Source organism: Microtus ochrogaster, linkage group LG1, assembly GCF_000317375.1.
Source record: "Microtus ochrogaster isolate Prairie Vole_2 linkage group LG1, MicOch1.0, whole genome shotgun sequence".
NCBI lineage: Eukaryota > Metazoa > Chordata > Mammalia > Rodentia > Cricetidae > Microtus > Microtus ochrogaster.
The window spans coordinates 33,557,658-33,585,539 of NC_022027.1; the positions used below are offsets into that span (position 1 = coordinate 33,557,658).

Below are 27,882 nucleotides of genomic sequence, written 5' to 3' on the forward strand. Positions count from 1 at the left end.
TACATGCATATGAATATAGTAGTTTACACATATGTTAGCTGTGCAATGGCTTATCCACAGAGAATTTTAAGGTATATCTTGAAATTTCAGTCATCATTTTACCTTCTGAAAGTTTATTTGTAAACTAGCCAGCTATTGTTCAAGAGAGGAAGTAGGGTAGGGCAAGATCTGTTCACATCACCAGCACGCATTGTTGAGAACAATGAATACCAACATCTTGAAGGCAATTGTCCTGAAACATTATTTCTCTGGATTATTCTCCAAACAAAATCAAAGGGGAAGGTCAAACAGCTAGCTTTATAGTACATTATTTACAATAGAAAACACATTAAATACTGTCTCAAAAATCTTACTGACAAAACCATTTACCACTGTCACATTTCCTATTGTCTTTTGCAAAGATTGACCTGGCAAGAACTTTATTTCACTTTGGTATGTTCAGGTCCTTTGGTGAATATTCTCATTATTTTGCAAGTGAACCATTTGGCCATTTGGCTTAGAGTAGCTTCACTCTGGACTTCCAAAGATAATAAGAACTTATCCTAACATGTTTTCTATTGATGCAATGGGACCTCATTGATTACACATATCCACAAAACTTAATGCAAACTTGTAACCATGGATAGTCATTTGACCTTCTAATCTTTATTCCATTTGAAGGGTCAAGTGTAGAGTCAGGTTTCTCTAGGAGTGTTTGATAGAGCATGCATCATTTTCTCCAAAAGCTTTTATAACACAGCATTAACCAACTGAGCTCTAGAAATAGTGCACAATATAATTTTCCTTTGCAATTAATTCCATAATTATTTCATTAAGGACTTGATTACAATTGAGAGAAAAACTAACAGTATTTGAGCTATAATTTGTAAGATCTGTCTGTCCAGGTTAAACTGATTGTTGATCTTCCATGCATGAGATGTTTTGAGAAATACTTTTCTTTGCATAATCAGAATTTTTGGGGATTTCATTTGTGCTCATCAAATAATGTAGCATGGAAGACAGTGGTGCTATGGGCTGTTTGAACTGTGGGAGGCTTGCTTAAGAGTTCCAAGGAGAAGAATTTTAATATGTTGCTCAGAGATCATTCTTCTGATGCTTTGGCGAAGAATTCAGCCACCTTTTGCCCTTGTCCCTACAGTCTACTTGAGCCTAAAGTGAAGCATTTTGGATTAATTCTGTCCATAGAGGACATGTCAAAACAGCCTATTATAGACTTTGTTGATGGAGGAAGGTCATTGGTTAATTAAATAAAGAAGCTGCTTGCCCTGATAGGTTAAAACATAAGGTGGGAGGAGTAAACAGAGCAGAATGCTGGGCGGAAGAGGAAGTGAGGTCAGACTCGACAGCTCTCCTCTCAGGGGCAGACGCCTCAGAGAGACACGATGCTCCACTCTTGCGGGCAGAGGCGAGAGCTCTGCTCTCTGAGGCACATGCGATGAAGCTCCAACCCAGGATGGACGTAGGCTAGAATCTCCCTGGTAAGCTTGTGGCCTACGGCAGATTATTAGAGATGGGCTAGTCCAGGTGCGAGAGTTAGCCTAAAAGAGGCTAGATAGAAATGGGCCAAGCAGTGATTAAAAGAATACAGTGTCCGTGTAATTATTTCGGGTAAAGCTAGCTTTGTGGGCAGCGGGATGCTGGGGAGGCAGCCCCACCTCTCTTATTACTACACTTTGTTTTGTGGTTATTAGTGTTAACTCTGATGAAGATTTATAATGAAAAGGGCCAAACTGAGCAAATGAAAATCGAAAATGTACAGACTGAGAAAAGGAGCACAGTAAGTGGAACGGAGTGAAACCCTATGTTCAAGGAGATGAATTGGTTAAGAAATTGAATAAAGGAGTGGAGGCCTCAGGGCAAGATCCCACCCAGCTAAGTTTCTAACTTGTGAAAAGAAATTAAAGAAAATTTTAGAGCTAGGTGTGGTGGTGAATGCCTTTAATCCCAGCATTTAGAAGGCAGAACTGGTGAATCTCTGAGTTTGAGGCCACACTGGTCTACGGAGCAAGTTAAAGGACAGCCAAGCTTAGGCAGTGAAGGTAACAATCTAAAAATAGAATGTTAGAGAAGTTGTAATTGAATATGGAGTCGAAGCTCCAGTTCCAGCAATCAGCAGAGGTTAGCAGCTTCAGCCACACTGTTCTGGGTTTACCGTTAAGGAGAGAAGAATCTGTTTTTGGAAAATATTTATTTATTTATTATGTATACAATATTCCATCTGTGTGTAAGCCTGCAGACCAGAAGAGGGCACCAGACCCCACTACAGATGGTTGTGAGCCACCATGTGGTTGCTGGGAATTGAACTCAGGACCTTTGGAAGAGCGGGCAATGCTCTCAACCTCTGAGCCATCTCTCCAGCCCAAGTTGGAATTTGCCTCTGAGTCTAAGGAAAGCTACTGAGGCTGCTGTGGGAGCTCCTTCAGCCAATAGCCTTTAAGATACCAGACCACTTGGGCATGGTCTTTTTCATTGCCAAGGTAAAGCATGGACTGGCTCTCTTGCTTTTAGCTGCTGGATTCGATTCCCGTTCCCTGTTCGTGAAGAGGACTGTGATCTGTGAGTCTACCCCTAAATAAATATCTCTTTATTAGACACAATTCTGAGCTAGTGTGGGATTGTTTTGTAACTTCTGTCATCATGAGGCCAGGCATGGTTTAGAACTGTCCTTGAATATAGGCCTAGAGAGACCACTGTGTGAAGCTGTGAAGTTGAAGCCTGGATTGCCTTGGAGACTCCAGGATATTGGAGATGCCAGAGCCATGGCATACCTGCTGAGGAGAGCTACTAACAATGAATAGAACCAGACCAAGAGAAAGAAGTGTGTTGTAGTTAACAGAGCTGAATGAAGTTGGAAATCTGAAGAACATTTTGACATCAGCTACGGAGTTGGCCAGCTGGTTTTCATCTTGCTCTGGTCCGGTATTTCTTCACTACATTCCCTTCTTTATGTTTTAGAATGGTAATGTATATCCTGTGACATTATCTATGTTATAAGTATGTGATCAGTTCTTTTATTTTGATTTTATAGGGAATTTTAGTTAGATTGCATAAATCTCAGAAGAGACTTTGAACTTTTAAACATTGTTAAGATTGGGATAGAGTATGGTGACTTTTGAAGTTGGATCAAATATATCTTGTATTATGATGGAATTACAGTTAAAATATTTATATCCACTTTATCTTTTATCAAAACTAAGGAAAATTATAATTATAACTATTTATTCTTCAACTCCATCAAAGACTCTAGAAGGATATAATATTACCTAAGTAAGGAGGAAGTGCATTATAAGCAACTTCCAAAACTCTAGAATTAACAGAGACATCTCACTTCCAGGACAGTCACCAAAAGTTCTTCTGTACTGTTGGGGGCACTCATCTTCAGCCTACAGACCCTTAGTATCCGGCAGACTTTTTCATGAAGCAGGAAATTTGAAGATCTGTTTGCTTTGTAATGGCAAAGTCCATCAGTTGCTTTCTTCTGTGTTCTACAGAATGTCTGGCAGTCTCTTTCATGAACAAAAATCCCAAAGGACTGTCTCACTTTTAGACAAGTTCAGCAGTCACTTTTCTGTGGGTCCTGCATGTCCAGTTCATATAGCATACCATCAAGTAGTAAAGGAAAGAGCAGTTTCTTGCCCAAATGACTAGCAAACTCTATAAGAAGCCTCTTCGATGCCTAACTTCCTCTTGAAGTTATTGGTGCTGTCAGGAGCAGATGTGTCTCATTGTCAGGAAAAGTACAAAGTTCTTAAAACACTTTAAATGCCATATTCTGTTATTCTTTGAAAGGTTTAAGGAATGCCTATCCACCTGAAATACAACTTTGTACATCTATAAAAACCTAACTAACATGACTACAAGCTTGATTATTATAGATTATTATCTATTAACCTTTATTTCTTAATTATACATTGCATTTTTAAATGAGCTAGACAAACACAATACCTTAATCAAGATCAGAAATACATATATGCAGTATAGCAAAATTGTCCTTAAATTCGTATCAATAAACCTAGATCCATACCAATGCAAATCTCTATAGCATACCCTCCTTTAAATGTAAACAAACATTTATGAACAATATTTAGGAATTTGAGCTTCTGCTCTCATCTGTTGCTGTATGTAGCCTCTCTGATGATGATTGGGCTAGGCAGTGATCTATGAATAGATCAGAATATAGGAATCATTTCATTGACTTTTTTTAAAGTCTTAATTCATGATCATCAAGACACATCTCACCTAACAATCCCAGTTGTTCAACTTTAATAGAATGGTATATTTCAGACAAATCAATATTCTTGCTATTTGTTTATCTCTTTTGCAGTTTGGCCCTGGGAAGTATTCTAAAAGACTTATTCATACAGAGGAAGTAGAGAGAGTAAAAGTTTGTTAGAGGACTGTGTCTTTTCTCCACTCATATCCTTATGAATTGGCCTAATAATTTTTCAGTCCCTGAGTTTTCAGTTTTGATTGACTTATTTGGAAGAGAATCTCTGTTAATGAAGAGCAAATCCAGGCATAATGAGCAGCTTATGGTAATGGGTAGTAGCTGAGATGTAGAATGGCTAATGCTTTTTGTCAGCTTTAGATTTAGGAAGACCTTTGTTGTAATGTGGACTATACTGTTTACTGAGTATGTCATATTGTTCTATGTGATGCAGTTTTCATTGATCATGTAGAAAATTTTGTAGGTTAAACTAATATATGGAGGTAGCATAGTAACATGAATGAAAGGATTTGGAAACCTTGCTTACCTGTACCCTTTCATAGCTTGTCCTACTTCTGAAATTCTAGTTATCTGAAGGAACATGTTGCTTTTGGTTTAATTCAACTTAAGTTGAACTTTTATGACCAATAAAATAGGGAATCCTAATTGAGAAATATACTTTAAGTTTATTATATAGTAAAAGAAAAAAGAGGACAGATAGGAGGATCATTAAATAGGAGTAACTACTGCAGAAGTCATGGAGGACTGGTGAGAAAATCATCTTTAGGCAAAGGCCTGGAGGAGGGATGGAGAGGCACTTAAAGTGAGGGGCATTCTTGGCAGAGGAAGAATGAATACAAAGACTCAGAAGTACTTTCTAATGAGGGAGAAGATGTCAATGTGTCTAGGCTATAAAGAACAGGTGAAGAGTATGACATAAAATTAGACAGTTAAGGTGAGGTCAAAAGACCTTGATGGTCTTGAGGGCATTGTAAGTATTTTGGCTTTATTCTAAATTAGAGGTTGACAAAGGGGTAACAGAAGAGATATGACATGATTTGAATCATGATTCTAAGGGATCAGATGCTATCATTTTGAATATAAATTAGGTTGAGTGCTAATGGTAGGAACAGGGATACAAAGGCTATGTATGCTGTGAATATGTTTTATTATCATTGGTTAATAAAGAAGCTACTTTGGCCTATGGCAGGGCAGAATAGAACTAGGTGGGAAAACCAAACAAAGATATGAAGAGTGAGTAGGCAAAGTCAGGGAGACACCATGTAGCTGCCAAAGATGACAGACACTGGACACTTACCAGTAAGCCACAGCATCATGCCAATACACAGATAAATAGAAATAGGTTAATTTAAAATGTAAGAGTTAGTTCATAAGAAGCCTGAGCTAATAGACCAAGCAGTGTTAGTATAGTTAATTATATTATATTTATAATTAATATAGTTATAATTATATTATAATTATAATATATTGATTTAGTTTCTGTGTGATTGTTTGGGTCTGGGTGGTTGCAAAATGAACCAGCAGTCTCCAATTACAAAATGGCACCCATCATCTGGGGCATGGGTCCACATAAGACCTTAAAAATAGCTTAAGAAAAATAACAGTGCAGTAGGATCAAAAACCCATTGCCATTGTTCTTGAGTTCTCAGTAGTCCTCATTGTCCGCTATGTAAGTCCGGTTTTATCCCATGCTTTTTCAGACCCAGGCTAGCTGGTCTTGGTGAATTCCCGAAAGATCATCCCCATTGTCTCAGTGTGTGGGTGTACCCCTCGCGGTCCTGAGTTCCTTGCTCATGCTCCCCCTCCTTCTGCTCCTGATTTGGACCTTGAGATTTCTGTCCGGTGCTCCAATGTGGGTCTCTGTCTCCTTTCATCGCCTGATGAAGGTTAATATTCAGGTGGGGGAGCCTAGGCAGTTTGGATGCTCAACTTACTAAACCTGGATGGAGGTGGGCGGTCCTTGGACTTCTCACAGGTCAGGGAACCCTGATTGCTCTTCAAGCTGATGAGGGAGAGGGACTTGATCGGGGGAGGGGGAGGTAAATGGGTGGCGGGGAGGAGGCAGAAATCCTTAATAAATAAATAAATTAAAAAAAAAGAAAAATAACAGTGCTTCTAGATTCATAAAAAAGGGAGCCAAGTGCAGCTTCTTGGTAACTGCATTTTTCACATAGGCTCTATTTGCTGGTGGTGAGCAGAGGCATCCTGAATCAACATCAACAGCAAAAACTGTGTAGCTACTTTAAGAAATGGCAGCTTCCTGGTTTGTGCTGGCAGCACAAATTCTGGCTCTTTTGAGATCCTGCACTTATATGGGGTTTGTGAGCTGTGTGTTAGGATTTGCTTAATGGCGACATAGACCCACTGTACACCTGGAGCTGGGGGGGGGGTGAGCATGGTTCACAGAGGTGGTGAACTTCCCTTTGTCATGTTGGACTGGGCAGATCCAACAGGCAGGGCTGAGGAGTTGGTCTGAGCCATTAAAACAAAAAAGGTGCTCCTAGTCAGAAAATGATCACAGATACACAATAAAGACAGATTCAGATAAAAAATAAACCTCTGAATGATCACAGTTTGTTTAAAAAAATGTTTGTAGGCTTGGGAGACAGAGGAAAAAGAATATAGACAAGAATATAGACAGTCATAGATTAAATGAGTAAAGATAATAAATATTAAAAAGTAATAAAAATAAGCCACATAAAGAAGAAATATACACAGAGAATCTGAATTATGTATATTAGTGTACTTTCTTTGAATGTTTTGACTGCAGAGAGACATTTAATTCTCAGGACTGCTAGCTAAACCAAGATACATATTTTAAAGGTAGCTTTACTTCAACATTTGGGTCTAAGGCTATGTTGCTTTGGAAAAGAGATTCCGCTTTTGTTTCCACAGAAAATGCGAACCTGTGGGTTCCATCCAGGCTAATGTGGTTTGATGGAATAAGATCCCTCCCGAAAAGTCTCCATGAACCCTAAAAATATTTTACCCAACAAATAGCAGAAAGCAGTTTGGAGCAAACTATGCCCAATTTTTTAAAATAATTGTTTATAAATGTTTGTTTTCATTTAAAGGAGAATGTGATACAGAGATGATTACTCTGCATTGGTATGGATCTTGGTCTATTGATACAAATTTAAGGTCGATTTTGTTACACTATATGTATATACATATATATTTCTACTCTTGTTTAAGGTATTGTGCTTTTGCAGCTCATTTAAAAATGTAATGTATAATTAAAAATAACAGTATTATAGTCATCTATAATAGTCACACTTGTGGTCATGTTAATTAGGTTTTATAGATACAGAGATATATTTCAGTTAGATAGATAATATTCAACACTTCAAAGACCTATGGAATATCACATTTAAAATGTTTTATTTCTCAACAGTGAGACATGTCTGCTTATGGCAGCACCAATTACTTCAGAGAGGTTGATGAAACTCATTGAAGAAACTTCTTAAGGGGTTAACAAGGAATTAATGCCTCCAATGTAACAAAGTTAGCCATTTGGGCAAGAAACTGTTCTTGCCTGGACTGCTTTATAGTATGCTTTATAAACTGGACATGCAGTACCCACAGAAAGTGACTGCTAAACTTTCCAAAGGACGGGATGGTCCTTCAGGGTTCCTGTTTCACAGAAAAAACTGCCAGACATTCTGCAGGACAAAAAAGAAAACAACTGATTAACTTTGCTATTACAAGGCAGAACAAATCTTCAAATTTCCTGCTTTATGGAAAAGTCTGCTGGATACTATGGATCTGTAGGCTGAAGATGGATGCCTCAACATTACAAAAGAAGAATTTTCAGTGACTGTCCAGGGAGCAAGATGTCTCTGTCAATTCTAGAAATTTTGAAGTTGTTTGCAATGTACTTCCTGTTTACTTAGATAATATTATATCCTTCTGGGGTCTTTGAAGAGTTGATGACATTTAGTTATAGTTTTCCTTAGTTATGATTAAAGATAAATTAGATATGAAACTTTAGACTCACAAAGCAATATTGTAACTTTAATTCTTGCTTGGTAACTGTTTTGTTATGTGTAATTTTACTATGTTAAAGCTAAAATCTTACTTTTTACTTAGACATAAAAGGAGACATGATGTGGGATTCCCCTCTGGATGCTGTGAATATGTTTTATTAGAATTGGTTAATAAAGAAACATTCAGTCAATGGCTTAGCAGAGTAAAACCAGTAAGGAAATCTGAATGGAAATGTGTATTAAGAGAGAGTAGGGAGAGTAAGTGAGATGCTGCCAAAGGAGATAAATGGTGGAAACGTACCTGGCAGACCACAGCCTGTGGTGACACACAGAATAATAGAAATGGTTTATTTAAGATGAAAGAGTTAGCTAGAAATATGCCTAAGCCATTGGCCAAACAGAGTTAATGAATACACTTTCTGTGTGATTACTCGGGTCTTGGCAGCTGGGAAAAAAACAAGCTGTCTCTGTTTATACCTGCTAGGAAGAGTGCCCTTACAAGAAGGAGAAAAGATGCTTCTCTCTCTCTCTCTCTCTCTCTCTCTCTCTCTCTCTCTCTCTCTGTCATATAAGACATAGAGAGAAGGAAGGGACTCTCACCAGAAACCAGTCATGCTGACATTCTGTTCTTGGATTGGATTTGCTGGTCTTCGGATCCATGAAAATAAAATTCTGTTGCTTAAACCACCAAGTTTGTGGTATTTTATTATGGCAGCCCAAGCGACCAAATATACTCTTGATGCTATGATCAGGTGACAAGAATATTAATGTAGACAGATAGTGGACTTTGTTGACACAGAATTCTGTCAGAGGTAAACTATATTAGGGTGAGAAATTTTGCTACTAATTATTTGAGATAATTAAAGACACAGTTCAAGCTATGATCATCCTTCCCCAAATGAATGAACTCAGAGTAGCAAGCTGCTGGGAGAGCTGATAATTATATCTAATGGACTGTACACAAAATTCTAAGAGCACAGCACCTTTGATTTTATTAACCTTTTATTATGTGGAACCTGTGAATTTCAGCTATCAGATGAGAGGACCTAGATCAGTTGTGCTGAAAGGGTAGAGGCAAGGATAGCAGGAGCAAGAGATACTTATAGAGCATTTGGGTCCACGAGAGCTCCAGTGAGTCAATGTTGGGAGCAGTGAGACCCCAGTTCCTGAATTTCTTGTAAACAACTTGTTTCCCCCTGATCTGAGTGCCTATATCTGCTCTGAACACGAGACCTTCAGGAGTTCCTGATGGCAGGAGAGTGGTTTCTGGTGAGTTTGGCTGGGGTGTGGCTATCTCTATATAATCTACCCCTGAACACAATAAAGGGGCATTCTTAGGGAATTCAAGGATGACCTGTGTCGCTGTCTCTTTGTCTGTGTGTGCTTGTGTATTTTAACCTCCATCCCCCTTGCCAGAAGCTCGCGAACTGGGTGCCAGGGCACAGAGCGCAGACACAGGGGCACAGTGCGCGGCAAGTCAAGCCAAAGAATGTCCCTTTGATATATCTTTTATGGCAAACATGTCTCCATTTAAGCACCACCAGCAACACACTGACCATCTTATCATGTTCCAAAGTCAAGGAAAAGCTACTCAGTTTTAAACAAGAGTCTTACTTTTATTGAAGTCTATGGCCATTATTTACCAAGTGGAAATGAATGGCTGTGATTAGGCCCACTGAAGAATGGTGAGAAGTTACTTGTATTGGTCTTAACTCATTGCACTGGTTTCTGGCTGCTTTTAGTTAGTGTACATGTCTATATCTGTATATGTATTGGTTTAATTATATTTATTTAAATTATGTTGATTCCCTGATTCTAATAAATTAAGATTCACATAGATTAAACTGAAACTATATGAAAGTTTCCTCTGTACATGAACATACCCAGGAGAAGGGAAAGGAAGCAGCTTTAGAGCCTGCTGACCGGTGGTAGATGCAGGTCTGCCTTGATTAAATTCAGTTTAGGATAATACTCAAGGAGTTCAATTTGCATCTAGAAAATTTGTTATACACAAAACCTGTAGCTATTTGTGATCTATTATTTCCCCTTTCTTTTATTCACCTGATAAGCAAAGATCAAGTTTCATTTGGAGATATCCCGGGGGCCCCTGTGAAATGATTCTGCTCTCTCTCAGGTTCTGGTCATCAGGAAACCTCAGGGAACAGCAGGCTCTTCTCAGATTCTGTTGATTAGAATTTCGTCCCTGACCCTCTGTGTGTAATATCACAGCTCAGTGCCTGTCAATATTTAAATTGAAGGCCCTGAAGGAGCTCCAGTCCCTTATGTAGTCTCCCAGGGATGATTTTCATGGCCCCAGCTCTTCGCACGACCTTTATGCTCTGATATTTTGAAGAAAGATTGGATGGCATGGTACTGGCTATGATGATGAAGGTTACTAAAATGACAAATAACTGACCCTTTAATAAGATTTAAAACAGGTTTATTGAGCTGTGAGGTTGTCAGCAGTAATGAGATTTTATTCTCATTTTCTCCCATCTCTTTTAATTTACAGCAGTGTTGGGAAAAATTGTTTTTAAGGGCCACCAAAATATGATTCATGGCTTCTGCTCATGGATATCTTAAGCTCATTAGAAAATTATGAAGATGCATAATGCCCAGGGTAAACTAAAGGCTCATAAAACATTTTGCTTAAGGTAAAATTGATTTCAAATGTGCTGGGGGAAGTGAATATTAGTTAGCCTTAGATTAATTCTCTTTAGCTTCACGACTACATTGTGTGGGGGCAAGGTAGTTCTTTAAATTAAAGATGGCATAATTAAAAGTGCAATAAATTGAAGAAATTGCTTTATTTGATATAATTTCTATGCAGTCTGGCTGTGCTGCCTGATTCTGTTATGGTATTATCAATGAGTGGCGACGTCTAGGTGCTGGATTTAACTGTATTATTCTGCACTGTAATCACCCTTTATTATAATACTTATCTGCAAGGGTACATCGATCAGAAAATGCCCATTAATTACACTGTTAATGGTCAGCAAGTCAGAGGATTATTCTAGGATGAATAGAAAATGAGCTTTAAACACCCTTGGGGGAGTCATGTAGCTACAGCAGTGGTACCCGGGGCAATGAAGGATTGGTAGGCAAAGCTACCAGCCAGAAACTAGTGGGCAGCTTGCATTATTGACCTTTCCTTCACTTGGAAAACTGCAGGGGACAGAAGTCCACTATTCACAAGTGCTACTGTGAGCTGGCCTGGCTTGGTAAGGCTTGCAGAGTTTAGTCCTCTGACAGTGTGCAGAGGTAAAGGTATTTCAGAATGACACATTTTCATTTTGAAGGGTGTTGATCATTTTCCTTCTTCTCTGAAAAATGAATCTGAGACCTGAATCCAAATCTCTTTATACTTGAATGTCAAATAGACTGAAAAAATGAATTCTAGATTAGTTCCTTCCAAGTATTTAGGAAGCTAATGGGTGCATTTATTCAGTGTAGTCATGTGTGCAGGTTGTTCTCTTACTAATCCTGACATGCTTTATTTGGAATTATTGCAATGCTTACTAATATTCAATGCAAGACGTTACATACCACTATGTTTTAATCCATTGGACTTAATGCTTGTTCCATTGGAATTAAAGTTACATTTTGTTCCATTTAATCTATATAAAGAAACGGCACCGAATTTCTTCAGATTTGCGCAACATTATAATATCAAGTTTGAGAGTCATAGGAAGGGAAGTTGAAGTGATTTTAAGTGACTTTAATAAAAGAATGAAAGAACAAAATTACATAAATCCAGATGATTGTGATTCACTCACTGAAGGAATCAGTTCAAAAGTTGAATTTTAAAGAAAATGGGATGGAGGGAGCAGGCTAGGGAACCGTAAACACTTTAAAGTAAAAGGGAATGACCTTTCCTCCTTATTCAACCTCACTGCCGGCCTGGAAGGGTGAGAACTGAGAAGTAACACAGACGAAGAAACAAAAAAAATACTGGTTTCTGGATTCAAATACATGAAAAACTGAAATTAATCATAATTGGTTTGTTAGTTTCTCAAAAAAGTAACTCAGTTTTTCAGCTCATTTCTTTGAGTTTTCTGCCAAACAACTTTGTTTTTGTTTGTGTGCATGTATGGGTTGTTTTTGGAGTAAATGAGGCAATACTTCCTTTCCCTGTTAATGCCAAATATGGAGCAAATTGCCAATCAGCACACCTCTTAGTGGGGAATTAAAATACTATTATATTGCTTCTGAATGATTTCCTTTATCACAAAGATATATTTAATTAGGCATTTAAAAATGAAGTGTTCCTAGAAATTTGGAAGTAATTTTATTATTTCCACAATTCTCTTGCCAAATTAATTAGATATCCTGGACCAAGTATGTAGTTTGAAATCATCAGATTAATGCAAATGACATTTTGTATGTGAAATTAAATAGGAGACTTTGAGAGATTTCCTAATTTAATCTGAAAGGCAATTGTGAAAATAGTTCTCCATACTGAAATTAAAGATGTTCTTTAAAATTAATTCTAAATTTAAAGGACATGCATTACTTCAGATTAAATGCTAAAGGACGAAGATTAATGGTGAAAAATCTTTAATTAGTAGGAAGGAATTGAGTGGAAAATTATTAAGTTGTTCCTTCATAAATCTTTAAAACTAATTGATTGGTGCTCTATATTTAAGAATATAATCACCGGAGTATAAATAATCAGTGTAACCTTTCTAAATAGTGGGTTAAGATATTTCCCCGGCCCTTTGGAAGGCACTTCCTCCTGGGCTTGTTAGCTCATCCTATTCTGGGAATATGTGCTGCCTGTGAGAGTAGGAAAACAGAATTTTCATGAATTTTGTAAACAGCCTTTAAGCTTTGAATGTGTGTTTCTCTTCTGCGCATATCACACTGGATATTTCAGAATTGCTAAATTTACCACAGCCATTAAAAATTTGATTACTTAGATTCTTAAATAGTCTTTTAGAAACACCTCTTAGAGTTCATTTTTAATCTGATGGCTACATTTCTCAGAAGTGTCAGTACTTGCCCATTCTCATGCTGTCATCACACTGTAGGTATTTCCAAAACAAATGGCTGCATTAATGAATGTAACCAGGAATCATTCTCTTATCTTCGGTAGTGACGGCTAAGAAGTAAGTACTGAATAAAAACTAGAAAGTATTTTTACGAGCATGTAAGTGCTTAAAGAATATTTATTCATTGATTTTTCTCATGAGGCAGCCATTGAGAGACATACCATTATTAAACAATTTTGCCATCTAGTTACACTCAAGGTCATGTGCAGGTAATGAAGAAAAACAATGCTCACCTTCTGGGGATGAGATAAAAAGAACAGTTTGTATCGTTTCTAGGTGAGAGGTAGGAAGAATGGTGGCCAGTCTGTGAATTGGTAAATTTACAGCATGCTATGTCTTGTATGACATGACTAACTCTATATTGTTTGGAAAAGTCTAAGACAGTACTGAGTGTCAAACAGTGCGAAGCCATTTGCAAGAGATTAGGAGAAAAGTTTTCATTAAAATGTACAGAAAAACTAAATTTGGTAAAGCAACACTTTTGACAGTATCTTTTAAGAAATCAAGTTTTAAAATGGTCATTTACAATAAATATATGGTTGTTTCTTTTACTTAAATAGTATTGTCACTTTTCAGAATGCCAGGCAAAATATAATCTATACTAGGAATAATTTCTGGAAAGGAGTTCAAACATGGCTGAAGGTGTCACATTCATTTCTAACACCCTTGTCTTTAAATGACGTGAATGCAGGCTTAGCACAGAGTATCCCAAGCACGAGACAAAGTAGAGCTGTTGCTCAGTTTCTTCCGTTGGCTGATGGGTAAACTTAAGGAACTGACATTTAGTGACATGTGTCATTCCTTCTTCCTTCTAATAGTACCGTGCTTTGAGCTCCACCCAGCAGGCTGCCATTCTGCCAGTGGATACTTCCTGAAAGGAAAATACAGCATTCCATCTGTGGGTTAGCTATTTATTGGAGTTGCTTTTTGGAGGGAGGGCGTTCATAACTAGACTATCTATGTTCCTTAGACTCACTTGTATTAGGTACATTGATGTCAATGTATTCTAGCTGATAGAACATATACTGAGTGATGTTTATTTTACTTCCAGGTCTGACTCATAAAAATTCACACATTCTTTCTTAAATTCAATTTCTCTTTTTACTGGATTGGTGACTCAAAAATAGTGGCATTAGAAGTCAAGTGAGGGAAATAATGGATCTATTTGTAATGTACTTGTTACATTTTAGGAATTTTGTTTTGAATGTTATACTAGGAAGATATAAACATGTTCTCTTCCTTTTCTTCTCGTTCCTCACTCAGTCTCCTATTTTCTTCTTCTTTTGACAGAGTCTGTGAACACCTTTAGGAATATAAACCTTTTAGGAATATAAACATATGTAGCTTACATCATAGATTCAGGGAGAAGGACAAATCTTAATTTCTTCCTTTATCTCTTTGTTTTTCAGTTAACATGGTGTGGTAGTTTGAATGCAATTGGTCCCATAATCTCATAGGGAGTGGCACATTAGGAGGTGGGGTTTTGTCGGAATGGGTATGGACTTTTTGAATGATGTATATCACTGTGGGAGTTGGCTTTGAGGTTTACTACACTCAGGGTACCACTCAGTGTGTCAGCTGACTTCCTGTTGCCGACATGATGTAGGACTTTCAGCTACTCCAGCACTACAGCTGCCTGAACACCGCCATGTTCCCTGTCCCGATCATGATGGACCGAACCTCTGAAACTCTAAGAGAACCACCCTATTAAATATTTTCTTTTATAAGACTTGCTGTTGTCATGGTGTCTCATCATAGCAATAAAACCCTAACTAAGATACTCTGGTGACTTGTATTAGTGTTGTGACTATCAGTTTTCTCCTCTATAATATGATTGTAGCAATGTCTGTGTTTCTTATAATAGAAATGAAGCTGGTCAATAACTATATGAACTTTAGTAGAGACAAATCACATAATAATTAGTAGATTTTTCTATTAAGTAAAGATATTTCCAGTGTAAATGCTTTCACAAATGAGAGAGCTTTGTTTGTTTACTTGGAACTTGAAACATTGTCTTTATCTCCAAGATGTTTTCTTCATTTGTAGCTTGGATCAAACTATTTGTGAACTTTGGCAGCCAAACTGTGTATTTCGTTCTGAATCCCTTTTTATTTTCATGTCCTTAACCGCAGTACCTCCAGATGATCACCCTGTTTTGAAGGGGATAAAGGGTAAGGTGAATACTGCAATTGGCTGCAATTAATCAAGAAGGAAGTTTTTGGAGAGATGAATGATGAGCAGACATTTGAACGAGGCAAAATATTGGTGGAAAGAGCAAGGAATAAATTTGTAGGTCAGAGGATGGGGATTACATGAGGAAAGTTACAGAGATGAAAATGAACAAACCACACATGGGAGATGGCAGACAGATATTGCTGGTGGGAGTGTAGAGGCTGTGGTGAGAAGTAATGAGAAATGAAGGTGGATGGGATCCTGGAGGGTGTAATATTAGTGGAAAGCTCTGAGGACCAGAGAAGGCTTGGGGTGTGCATAATAAGTGACACTGAAGCCTAGGAGATCACTGAGCATGAAAGATACCTAAAGGAAATAGAGTTAGAGGAAACTCATTAGTTTTCCATGGAGTAGCTTTGGTTTAATGAAGAGATGGGAGGCAGAAATACCTAGTCAGAAGCCATCATTCCTGTTCAGACTTGAGCTGAAAAGGACTCTGGACTGGGTAACTGGGTGTGAGGAGAATGTATATTAAAAATATCATTTTGATTATCTGAGTAATTAAGGGAACTCTAAGGTTGAAGTGGCATGGGTAAAGGGAGGCAGAGTGGGGGCAATGGAAAAGAGAAGAGAAACGTATGTGTACAAAACTTACATTTGAATTATGGTAATGAAAACAGTACTGAACACATAGTCTTGTATCAAAGTAGGAAAATTTACACTAAGAAATATTTGTAATACTCTCCATTTCAGTCATGGGCAACCTTAAGCCACAGATATTTTCGTTTGATTTTTCACATGGACCCCAAAGCAGTATGCTGGTCAGGAATGGTATACGTGTTGAGTACTCCCTGGACTCAATAATCTAACTCCTGCATTTCCCTCTAGGCATCAGTACCTGCTCTTGGAGAATGGACATATCAGATGGAGTTTCCATCTCAATTGGTACACAGCGGAACATGAAAGAGATCTCTTCAGGGTGACGGATACAGGATGATGCAGGGACTTCCTTAGATGGGGATTGCCTTATGTGCCATCGAGTTGGCATGGGAGCACAGATTTTAGTGACTGGCACATGATGAGCTCTTAGCTCCTGGCACTGTGCTCCATTCTTTGCGTATGGCATTTCTTAAACATGATTGCCTTTGCAATCTCTATGCAAATTGTGCAGTTAGTATTTGGAAACAAGTTTTTCCCCATAGAAAGCCTCTGTGGATATCAGTTTCAAATGCCTTTCTCAACTTTCTCTGTGTAGAAGGAAGGGGAAAACAGTGCCCTTTCAAGTTTAATCAGATCACAGAATTACTGTTATCTTTTACACCTTTAAGGTACATTTAACTGTGAAGTAAAGTGCAAATTAGCAAGGAAAACATGTTTAGTTTTTTGACTAAGATAGGGAAGTTTCTGCAGTTCACATCCAGCTGTTTTTCAGTCTCGACTTGTTCTGATTTTCATAGTGCTGACACAACTTTTCTAAAATGAGGAATAGCTAATAAATGTGAGGTACCAGTTCCTGCCACATTTTCTGGTTGATTACATACAGAGTGTCATATACTATTCATATGAATAATGAATGTATTAAATAGTAAGCATATATGTATATTTGCATGCTATAGATATATGTATCTCTATAACACCTATATCTTTTTAAAGTTTAATTGACCGTATTTTAGTTGCATTTTTGTCTGTGTGTATACTATCTACATCTGCATGCATGTTCATTTGTGTATGAGTTAATATGCAAGTACTGTGCATAAATGCAGAAGTAAAAAGACACTAACACACTAATAATAATAGTAATGGAGTCAATACTTGTGAGCTATTATTTATAGGCAATTTAAATTGGTATGGATTCTTGTATATTGATACAAACTTAAATTATATTGAATATGCTCCTATTTTCATCTACAATACTTGTATACCTAGGCAAAGTTATTTTGTCATATTGTATGCATGCATGTTTCTACCTCTACTTAAGACATTTTGCATGTTGATACAATTTTAGGATATATTTATCATTTCTCAATATACATATCTACCTCTGATTAAGATACTTATACATTATTTACATTTTGAGGTCATTATCCTCATTTGTTACACAGTTGATTGTTTAATATTCTAATATGAAGTCTTAGTCTTTAAGTTATACAGGTATTAAGAATTGTAGGTAAATAGTCATCCATGTTTGTCATATTTATAGTTAGACTAATCAGACAAAGCCATTGTCCAATTCCAAAGCCAGGTTTGATTTTTAAGTGAATAATTCTATTATTCTATTTAAGATTCAGAGATTCTTACCCTCAGATGACTTGTCCTGATAAGTCATAATTTTCTTTGTTTGGTGATTCTTTCTGGATAATTCTATTTTCTTCTTTAGGTGTATAGATGTCCAGTGTCTTTTGACTCTTTGAAGATGAGTATTTTCCTGCAAAGACAAGAACAGAACCCTGCCCCAACCATTATGAGGTTTCCTTACCACCTGATTGCTTGTCATCTCTATGCATGAGCCGTCATTTCTCTTTCTCAAGAGATTTCTCTTTTTCAAACTGAATCTTTATTAATTTTGATGGTATCCATAACTTTTCTTCTCCTGTGGAAATAAGAGCAACCCCCCTTTTGCAATGTAGCACATCTTCTGGCTTCCATTGTGAGGTCAATGCATCCTTGAAATACACTGGCTGATTTAATTCTGAAGACTTTTCTATTATTTAATGTCTCTCTGTTGCTGTTATCCTTTTCTCATTAGTGTTAAGAAAATTCAAGGTTAATAAAGCATTATATAATCTATTTCTGGGGGTATATCCACCCCTTTCTGTAATCCTAGCTACTTGAGAGGCAGAGGAAGGAAAATTGTAAATTCCAGGTCAACCTAGGCTACAGTGTGCGTTCAAGGCCGCCATGAGCAACTTTTTAAGACTATGTTCACAAATAAAACAATTAAAATAAAGGCTGCAGTTATATATCAGTGAATATATCTTGCTTAGCATGGGTGAGGTGCCAGGTTCAGGTTTCACACATACAAACATAAAAGAAGTAACTTGCAACACATATCTGGTATTGTAAATATGCCTGAGAAACAATGGCTGTAGAGCTCATTGGCACCAAAGGTGTGAATCTGATTCTAATATTTTACTAGAAGAACATAGTATCAAACTGCCCTCCAAATTCTTGTCTCTGAACTCATAGATTCAGACTTCATCAGAGCTCTTAGACTTCATCAGAAAAGTTTGTGCTATAGATAGTGGTTAACGCAGAAGTTTACAGCTGATCAAAGTTCGGAGAAGTACCACCTACGGAGTACTCATCCTTAATTATCCTTTAGTGAGTTTTCTATATTACACCCTTACCCCTGAGGCTCATGGAATTAATAGCATAAAACGAAAGGTGGAAAGATTCTAAAGATCCAGAGGCTCAGAGAATCGTCCAGAAACAGTATTTTCTGAACACAATGGGACTACTTCACGTAAGGACTCATGGCAGCTATGGTTGCCTGCATCAGTCCTACACACGATCAAGCTGATCAATATTCTAGCATGGAGGGGAATGAGGGGTCAGCAGCCCCTATCCCTCACTCACTCGTGTGAAGACAATTAACGGCTACTTGAGAGTGAGCTAGTTTTCTTTGAGGAGAATGAGTCCCTGCAGGTGAACCATATTCTGATGATGGGACTCAGCCTGTTATATAAAAGGATGTGAAGTTGGGAAAGAGTGGAAATAGATCTGGGGAGAATTAGAGGGAAAAATGGGGTTAGTATAATGCATTGTGTGTGTGTATGACATTCTCAAAGAATTAACAAAAACGATGTATTTAAAATAAATAAGTTATATCAAATTAATATAGGCAAATATGCATAAATTAGGAGCTTATATGCTTTGCGTTTGGGAGGAATGTCTCTTGATATGACTCAGAAAATAAACTCAACAGCAGAAAACAATATACTTAGTTGGAAAAAATTCATGCAAAATGAGCTAGCAAAATATTTTCCAAATAAAAGGTTTTCATATTTGATCAGTTCACTGTAGAATTAGGTGAGACTCTGGGATATGGCCAGTGTGCAGGCAGAAGAAATCCTCATCTTCAAGCAAACTGAAATTTCAGAAAGTGTGTTCTATATTCCCAGTTCATTCAATGGCTATGGGAGCCAGAAAGTGCTTTTCAAATTGCATTCTACAGTTTTTGGACACATCTTTGAATGCAACAGCTCTTTGAAATTAAGTGATTTTGACACTCAGGTTTCTGTCAAGCAGGCTGAGATGTCCTTAAGCCATGAATTGGAAACAGGCTTCTCTTCCTCACCTTCCCCTTTTAAGAATTCTTGTTCAAGCATGGGAAGCACATGGAGAACAGCTCCTCGGTGATGTCTCTCACAGTACTTGGAGAGCGCAGAGCACTCATTGTTCCCCAGGCTTTAGCTGGCTGATTCTGCCTTTCTTGGGTACTCACCACTTGTCTGCCATCTTAGTGGTGTTTACCAGGTCTCCTGTTTTAATAAAGAGACTTTCAGCTACAGGCCTTTCCTGCTCCCCTCCTGACCTCTGCATCAGCACACACATTCCTAAACCTAATTTCAAAATATTCCTGATGCAGAGGGGACACCAGGAGAATATGGTGAATATGGTTCGCAGACACCAACTAAGCAGAACTTGTAGGGGTTCACAGAGACTGAAGCAGCAGTCACTGAGCCCGCATGGTCTGTGCTAGGGCTTTTGCATATATGTTGATAGATTGATGTTTCTGTGGGACGCGAACAGTGGGAATGAATTAAAGGATATTTATCAATTCGCAATGTGAAAGGTATGTTTCCTCAGGGAGAACAAGGCTGAAATGATTTTCACATGGTGATGTTCTCCCCTTCTTCCACTGTGCCATCATTTTAGTGGTGGCTCCATTCACCAAGAGACTCCCGTTTTACTGTGTAGCATTAGCTTCTTACCTGGTCAGACTAAGCATGACATTATTTGAGCTTTGTTCTGAGGGTGTTATAAACAATTAACTCTCTAAGAGAAGGAAATCATCTGATGGACAGGGCTGTATGATATTTTATTCCAGAAAAAAAAGTGAACTTAGCCCCCAACCCATGTGGTCTGTGAATGGAGGCTGAGTGGGAGCGGAAGTGTGGTTAGCAAAGTGGGAGGAATCAGTTCTGAGGAAACAGAAACAATATCTCTCTCCTCCACACTTAGAGAGAATGCCATTTCACAGACCAAAGAATTTGAACAGTGAAGTTAGGTAATAGGGAATATTTTTCTATTAACTTTCTTTTCATAGATATTTAAAATATACCACATGTACAGCTCAACTCTGTCTTTGATTTATTGATGACAATACAGCTATCAAATGTCACGCATATTGTATACTTGAGGGAAATGTTTCAGGTGTGTATCCATAATTCTCTTTGCAACTGATATTGAAAAGCCCAACTGAGATTGGAAACTTTTGAAATGAGTTGGGTGACTAGACATGAACTTACTTTAAATGTGGCAGCCAAATTTTAAGAGCTATAAATGAGGTAACAGAAGCCAGAAAGTGAAGGAGACAAAAGAAAATTACAATAGATGCTGACGTTATGCCATCCATTATTTATCAATTTTGTTTCAACTCAAAGATCTTCCTAAAAATGGGTTTCATATCCCAAGAATGTTGTGACATGACTTCCGAATTGAAACCTTTATTCAAAAAGGAAATCATATATTCTGCTGACATCTTATTTATTCTTTAAATTTTACTTCAAGTAAAAGTCTGCAACTGTCATTTTTTCATCCGGTTTTATTTTTTACCTTCCCTTTTCAGCTTCACAGAGTACTGGATCAGGCCTCTAGTTCCCCTGCGAATGAGATCTGTTTTGTAAACAATTGGTATGCACTGCTGACAGCTCCGACAGGTCTTGGAGATTCAAAACAAAGAAGGAATAGAAAATTATTGCTAAAATCTACATGGTTCCAAAAGTGTGAAATACATTCCATGACAATATTTTATAATATATGTTGTTGCTCATTTGATCATCTTAGAAGGATCCATATATATATATGTATATATATTTATATGCCTGTTTTAATTGATAGAAAAGATTACCCCTCAAGTAGCCAGGATCTGTACAGTGTTGCCAAAGTTATATTGGACAGAATTAAGCCTACAATTGCATTGTCTTTCAGGGACATCGTGTCCTTTTCCATGAAGTGATATGGATTGATGATCTTACAATTCAAAGAGCTGCATCCTAGATATACCACTTTGGTTTGAAGAGACAGAGGGGAGGGGAAAAGAGAGAGATTGGGACAATTGTATCAAAATTGAAATTGAGTCAAAATGCAAAGCTATCCAAATGACGTTGAGTACCTGTAAGTGGAAGCGTAAAATGAAGAGGAAGGCTTTCTTTATGGAATGTTCAAATATGATTGGTAGATGGCCAGCTATTTTTTTTTTAAAAAAAGAATAGGAATCTTGCTGGACATAAAACCAGTTACATAAAAGAATGAACCATGATGGTGCTTCAATAAATGAGTAATGTTCATGTACATTACATATTATTCTATGTTTAAGTTTTTTTCAACAATTTAAAAGTATGAAACTCATTTTCAGCTTGAAGGCATGTAAAAATAGTCTTCAGTTGGATTTGGCCTGGGGGCGCCTTGTTTGCTGACATGCTGTACAGATTATAAGTAACCTGTTTTGGGAGATATGAATGTGTGAGATTTTCTTTGTTGATTTGTCTCTTGGAGAGAAGGCAATATGCAAAGCTATACACTTCATTTTAAGATAAGTGGATTTTGCCTGTAACTTTTTATAATGAACTAATTGGTGATTTGGTAATTTCTAGTGGGGATTTACCTGGTATTGCTTTTGGTGATTTGGTAATTTCCAGAGGGGATTTACCTGGTATTGCTTTTTCCCCCTGCAAGTTTAAGTCTCAGGAAGAATTTAAAAGGCCCAGGAAGCAAATCAGGCTTACAAGCTCAGGAAGCTCTTGAGTCACAATATTTGTGTTTCCCCTTCAGGGAAATATATAAGCAGTAACAGTTCTTAGGAGACGAGACTCTAGTGCCAGTCAAGCTACCTGCAATTCCTTGTTCACAACTTCGCAGGAAAAGTCACATAATGCCTGGTTAGGGCGAAAGTCCTTGTGCATGTAATTAGATGATAACTTAGCTTGGCTGATCATAAAGTTTGTGTGTAAGACATTATTACAGGAGAATATTGGAAAGGTGAATGGGAACCAGAGACATTGCTGCTTAGCAGAATAGGTCATACTTCAGAAAGAGGTGGCCTGGAGGTCTTTCTATATGAGAATAATTTGATTAACATTATGCTTTAAGTGGTTTGGTGTTTAGACCAGAAAGCTGGAAAAAAAGGAAGATAAAAGAATGTACACCCAACACTTCTTTATTTACTTGTTAAAGTATTTTTTTTTTTCACATAGGAGTGCAGCGCACAACACCTGTCTGAGCTCTATGTGCTACCATACAGTTCGCGAGATTCCGAGCTTCGGGCAAGGGGTTGGAGGTTGAAACACAAGAGATATACAGACAGAGACAGAAAGACAGAGATACGGACCTCTAGTCACTGGTAAGAAGCACCATGGAGGCTTATATACCCAACAGTCAGGTCGGCCAACAGGTGAAAACCTTATCCTCTGATTCTCAAGGCCAAGGCAACACGTGCTCGCTTCAGCAGCACACATACTAAAACTGTAATGATACAGAGCTTAGCATGGCCACTGTGCAAGGATAATATGCAAATTCATGAAGCAGAGCTGGTAAACAACTTTGACACAGCCTTTAGTAACTCAAATCAGAAGGAAAGTAAAGATCCCTAGCAGGGAAGAACAGCTGGAGGCCAGGACTCCATAGGAACCTAGAGGGGAGGACTGGTTTATAATGGGTGAGAAAGGGGAGCTCATTAGCGCTCGGTTATTATGACATACTGGTAACAGGAAATTATATAGAGGAAGTTTGATTTTGGCTCACAGTTTCAGAGGTATCAGTCCATACTTGTTTGGCTCCACCACCTTTAGGGCTTCAGTGAGGCAGAAACATTGTGGTGGGAAGCTGAGACAGAGTAGAGCTACTCACCTCATGGTAGTCAGGAAGCAGATACACAGACTGATGAAGAGGCTAGACAAGACATGCCCTTCTAAGGCATGCCCTCTTGACTTACTTCCTCCAAGCTCACCTTACTGCCCAAATCCTCAATAGTGCCCTGAGATTGTACATCCTTCAGTAGATAATTCATTGACGAATCATGGTCCACTCTTCCTTCAATAACATCTCTTGTGAGAGGCCAAGACTTCAGCACATAAAACATGTTGAGGAAGCACCTCCTATCTGGTAGAATTCTAAACTGTTTTGCTTTAGCGTAAATAAAGAAAATACAAAAGAGGATAAATTTGAAGGTAACCCAATAGTTTCCTAGATGAGATGACTGAATGAAGGACTGTCGGACCTGAGAGAATTGTTTGCTCTAAAGAAGCTTTGGTTAAGAATACATACATAGCCAAGACAATTATAATAGGCCAGAAGACCTAAATTCCAAGATAATGAGCTGAAAACTCATGAATCTCTTCGTAAATATGGACTGAAAATGATCTCAAAACAGTTCTTGCACAGATAATATTAAGTATCCTTGCTCATATGGGGACTTCGCCATTGTACTGACAATAAAAATGTGCTACTCAGGGAGGAATAGAGTTGATAGAATATATATATACATACACAAAGGGACTTTATAAGATTGGCTTATATGATATGACTTGGTTAAAACAGCAATGGCTGTACACTGGAAGGGCTTAGAACTCAGTGGCTATTCATTCTATAAGGTGGAATATTTTAGTAGTATCAATGTACCACTGCAAGTTTGGAGGATTCTGGGAGAGCAATTTGCTTCCAGTCTTGGCAATGTTAAGATTCTCAATGTCAACAGGGCATGGCACCAGCAGTGCCAGAAACAGGAGAGTAGATGCACTGATCAACATGGAGGGAAGTGGAGCAGGTGGAAATCAACATCATTTCCCTTGGAACTCTGGAGGTCTGGGCTGGCATGGAAGGTGTTGTTCACTCTGGGAGAGGGTCTTCTTCCTCAGTTACTCCTTCCAGAAAACACGCTTACAGACTTGTATAGAAGCAAGTTGATTCCAGGGCTAGTCAAGCTGACAACCAAGATCAGTGAGTATGCTACAAAACTACAGGATTTGTGGCTCAGTAAAAAGGTTTCAATAATTAAAAATGTTGAGATTTTAAGGAAAATGTATACATTTGCATACATAGGCATACCCAAAGAAACCATGAACTTAGTAATTCCACGAATTGGATGCATTAAAGGAGTAAATTGTTTTAGTTCAGGATTAAATATGTCAAAATCCATATGTTTAGCACATTTGTTTAACATATGTGTCTAACATATTTTGTCTTTTCTTCCCTAACATTTGGTTTCTGAGAAAAAAATAGAGGAGTTAGGTATTTGATTTAGACAGGCATTATTGTTTGCCTTATGAATTGCACCACCTCATTCTTATCCAGAAAAGATTCTTTATGAGAAGTAAACAGCTTCTCACTTAGCCATCCCCTCAAGTTCCTTCTGGGATTGGACATATGTGCCATTGCACCCTGGCTGCCTTCTGAGGGGCTCTGCTATTCTGTCAGCTTTGATTATCTGTCGGCCAACCTGCTCCCATTTTATAATTTGGAGAATTAGAAACAATTTCTTGTGGTGACATCTCGAGTGATATGCTTTATTGGTGTCTGTGGATGCCAAGGGGGCTTTCAGTCATAGTCCCTCTACTGTCACATTCTGGAGGACTGAGGACTGACATTACTCTCCTGGCAGACAATGACCCCAGAATTAAGGAGGTGGCATTACCTGTTTCTGGTTTATTGTGAAAGGCACGCCACTATTGCCTGCCTCCCCTCCCATCTTCTCTCGGCTTCGTTGCTTCTTTTCTTCCTTTTTCTTGCCACTCTGCTCAGCTTAGGTGAAGAGAAGAACACCATAAGCTACTTCAAATCTGCTAAGTAGGAAAGGTGTAAGTCTAGGCCCACCCCCAAATGAAAACTTTCACAACTGATAAGGGCTCCAACAATAAGGAAGCCGCTGCACCTGGAGACCCTCCTGAAGAAGAAGATGCTGAAGCACACATCTGGAATCACTGTAGCATTACCTAGGGCAAGATTTCTGCAGTCACCAGAAAAAATGAGTCATAGTTTACCAAGACATGCTAATGTCTCACTGACAGCTTTTAGCTCAGTTGTTATGGAAAAGGGATGCAAGAAAATATAGTCCCCAGCTTCTCTGCAGTTAGAAGTTAATAAAGTTATAAAGGGGGTAGTGACAATGACAGTGAGTAGACAGTACTCTGGCACATTCCTGTGTCTCTGTCAAGCCAGTGATAAATGCAGTGACTTTGTCCCTCCAAACCCAAACCCTCTGAATATGTAGACCATGTGTTCATTTTCTAAGATGTTAAATTTTACGAAAAGTCATGCTAGGACAAAACCACTGAGTCCAATCACAAAATGGCTAACTCCAGTTTGGCTATATCATAAACTCTTCCCAAGTCCTCGGGTTTTCACACCTTCTTATAGTAAAGTATGTCATATAGTATTTGCCAGAAATACAAACACTGTTCTCTAATATAGGTATTATAATGTCACTAAATTTTATGCTGCTTTTCAAATAAGACTGTCATCTTCTATGAGGTATAATTTGGAGATAAGTTATTTATGGGTTATACCTCTGTTGAATGAATAAAGCCTCCCATTGTGAGTGGAATAAAGTCTTACACAAGGAAACATCTTAAAACTTCAGAGTCGCTCTGTTAACTTGTGTGCCATATGTCACTACATTATCGAGCAGCTTTTAAATAGGATTCATCACCAAGAGATTATGGGAGAGAATGGGAAATTTTCTGTCTTCATCCTGTCGGGGAGAGGTTACCTTGCCATAACCCATCTGGTAGTTAATGAGAGACGGACATTATATGTTATGAGAAATTAGCAGCATGAATTTAGTCATTACATTAAAGTGATGCAGATACAGGTCTGGTTTTCTCAATAGGCTACATCAAAGTTTAGAAGAATGAGAAGCCAGTACTGAAAAGTGATGTTGAAATGGTGCATTTGAAGCAATGAGTGACCACACATCTCTACATAGACGCCCCAATGGTCAGTGAGCTAATAAGTGCCGTAATAAGAAACTACAAAGGAGTGACTTAAATAACAGAAATTCATTTCTCAATGGTGGTAGAAGCTGGAAAGTTCACGAATGAGTTTTCAATATGATTCAGTTTCTGGGTGAGGCCTTTGCTCCTGGTTTATAGACAGTTGACTTCTTGTTATGACTTTAAATAGTGGAGAGATAACCAGAAAGGAAAGAGGAAGAAAAAGAGGATGAGGGAGAAGGAGAAAGTCAGGGAAGCGGAGGATGGGGGTATGGGGAGGAGGAGAAGAGAGAGAAGGCAGAGAATGAGGGTAGGGAGAGGAGGAGAAAAGGAGGGAGGCAGAGGATAGGGTAGGGAAGGAGGAGAAGAGAGAGAGGGGAGGCATAGAATGGAGGTCGGGGGGAAGAGAAAGGTAGGGATACTCTCCTCCTCTTCTTGAAAGTATATAGTTGAGTTTAACACCATGGTCTTCTTAAACTTCATTGTGTCTTATGGAAGACTTCACTGCGTACAGAAGTTGAAAGGTAAGGCTTCAGCAGGTGAACTTGCAAGACAGGCACACCCTTGTTATTAGGTTGCAGTACCTAATGGCATAAGCAGAGGAGATTCACCATAGCTGAAGCATGGCTTCTCTAACCTCTGAACCCAAGGTTCCCGCATGCTGGCCACTCTTTGATAATGTTTTTTTTTTTAAATTTATTTATTTATTAAAGATTTCTGCCTCCTCCCTGCCACCGCCTCCCATTTCCCTCCCCCTCCCTCGATCAAGTCCCCCTCCCTCATCAGCTCGAAGAGCAATCAGGGTTCCCTGACCTGTGGGAAGTCCAAGGACCACCCACCTCCATCCAGGTCTAGTAAGGTGAGCATCCAAACTGACTAGGCTCCCCCAAAGCCAGTACGTGCAGTAGGATTTGATAATGTTTTAATTGAAATAGAATCATATCACTTTTCCTTCCCTTCCCTCCCTCTAGCTCCTTCCAGTTATGCCATGTCAAATCTTCATTTTCAAACTGATAGGTTTTTCCCTTTGGTTATGTTTATTATGTGTAATACATACGGAAAGTGGTGTGTGTGAGAATGTATGCATATGCACAAATACATGTAAATAGGACCTGATGAGTCAGCTTTTATTGTTTGTGTGCATATGGTTTTAAGGTTTCATTTTGCAATAGAGACTCTTCTTTTCCTAGTGTTTCCACAATTTTCTTGCTATTTCATATTTGAGTATCTCTAGAAATCTATCTATCTATCATCTATCTATCTATCTATCTATCTATCTATCTATCTATCTATCT

At 38.2% G+C, this 27,882-nt stretch overlaps 1 non-coding gene across 1 annotated transcript; it reads left to right on the plus strand.

Moving 5' to 3' along the window:
* The first annotated feature begins 23,093 nt into the window (after nt 1-23,093).
* On the plus strand, nt 23,094-23,203 carry LOC113457531. The gene has a single exon (XR_003378089.1). It is a non-coding gene; the product is annotated as a U6 spliceosomal RNA (small nuclear RNA).
* The last annotated feature ends 4,679 nt before the right edge of the window (nt 23,204-27,882 follow it).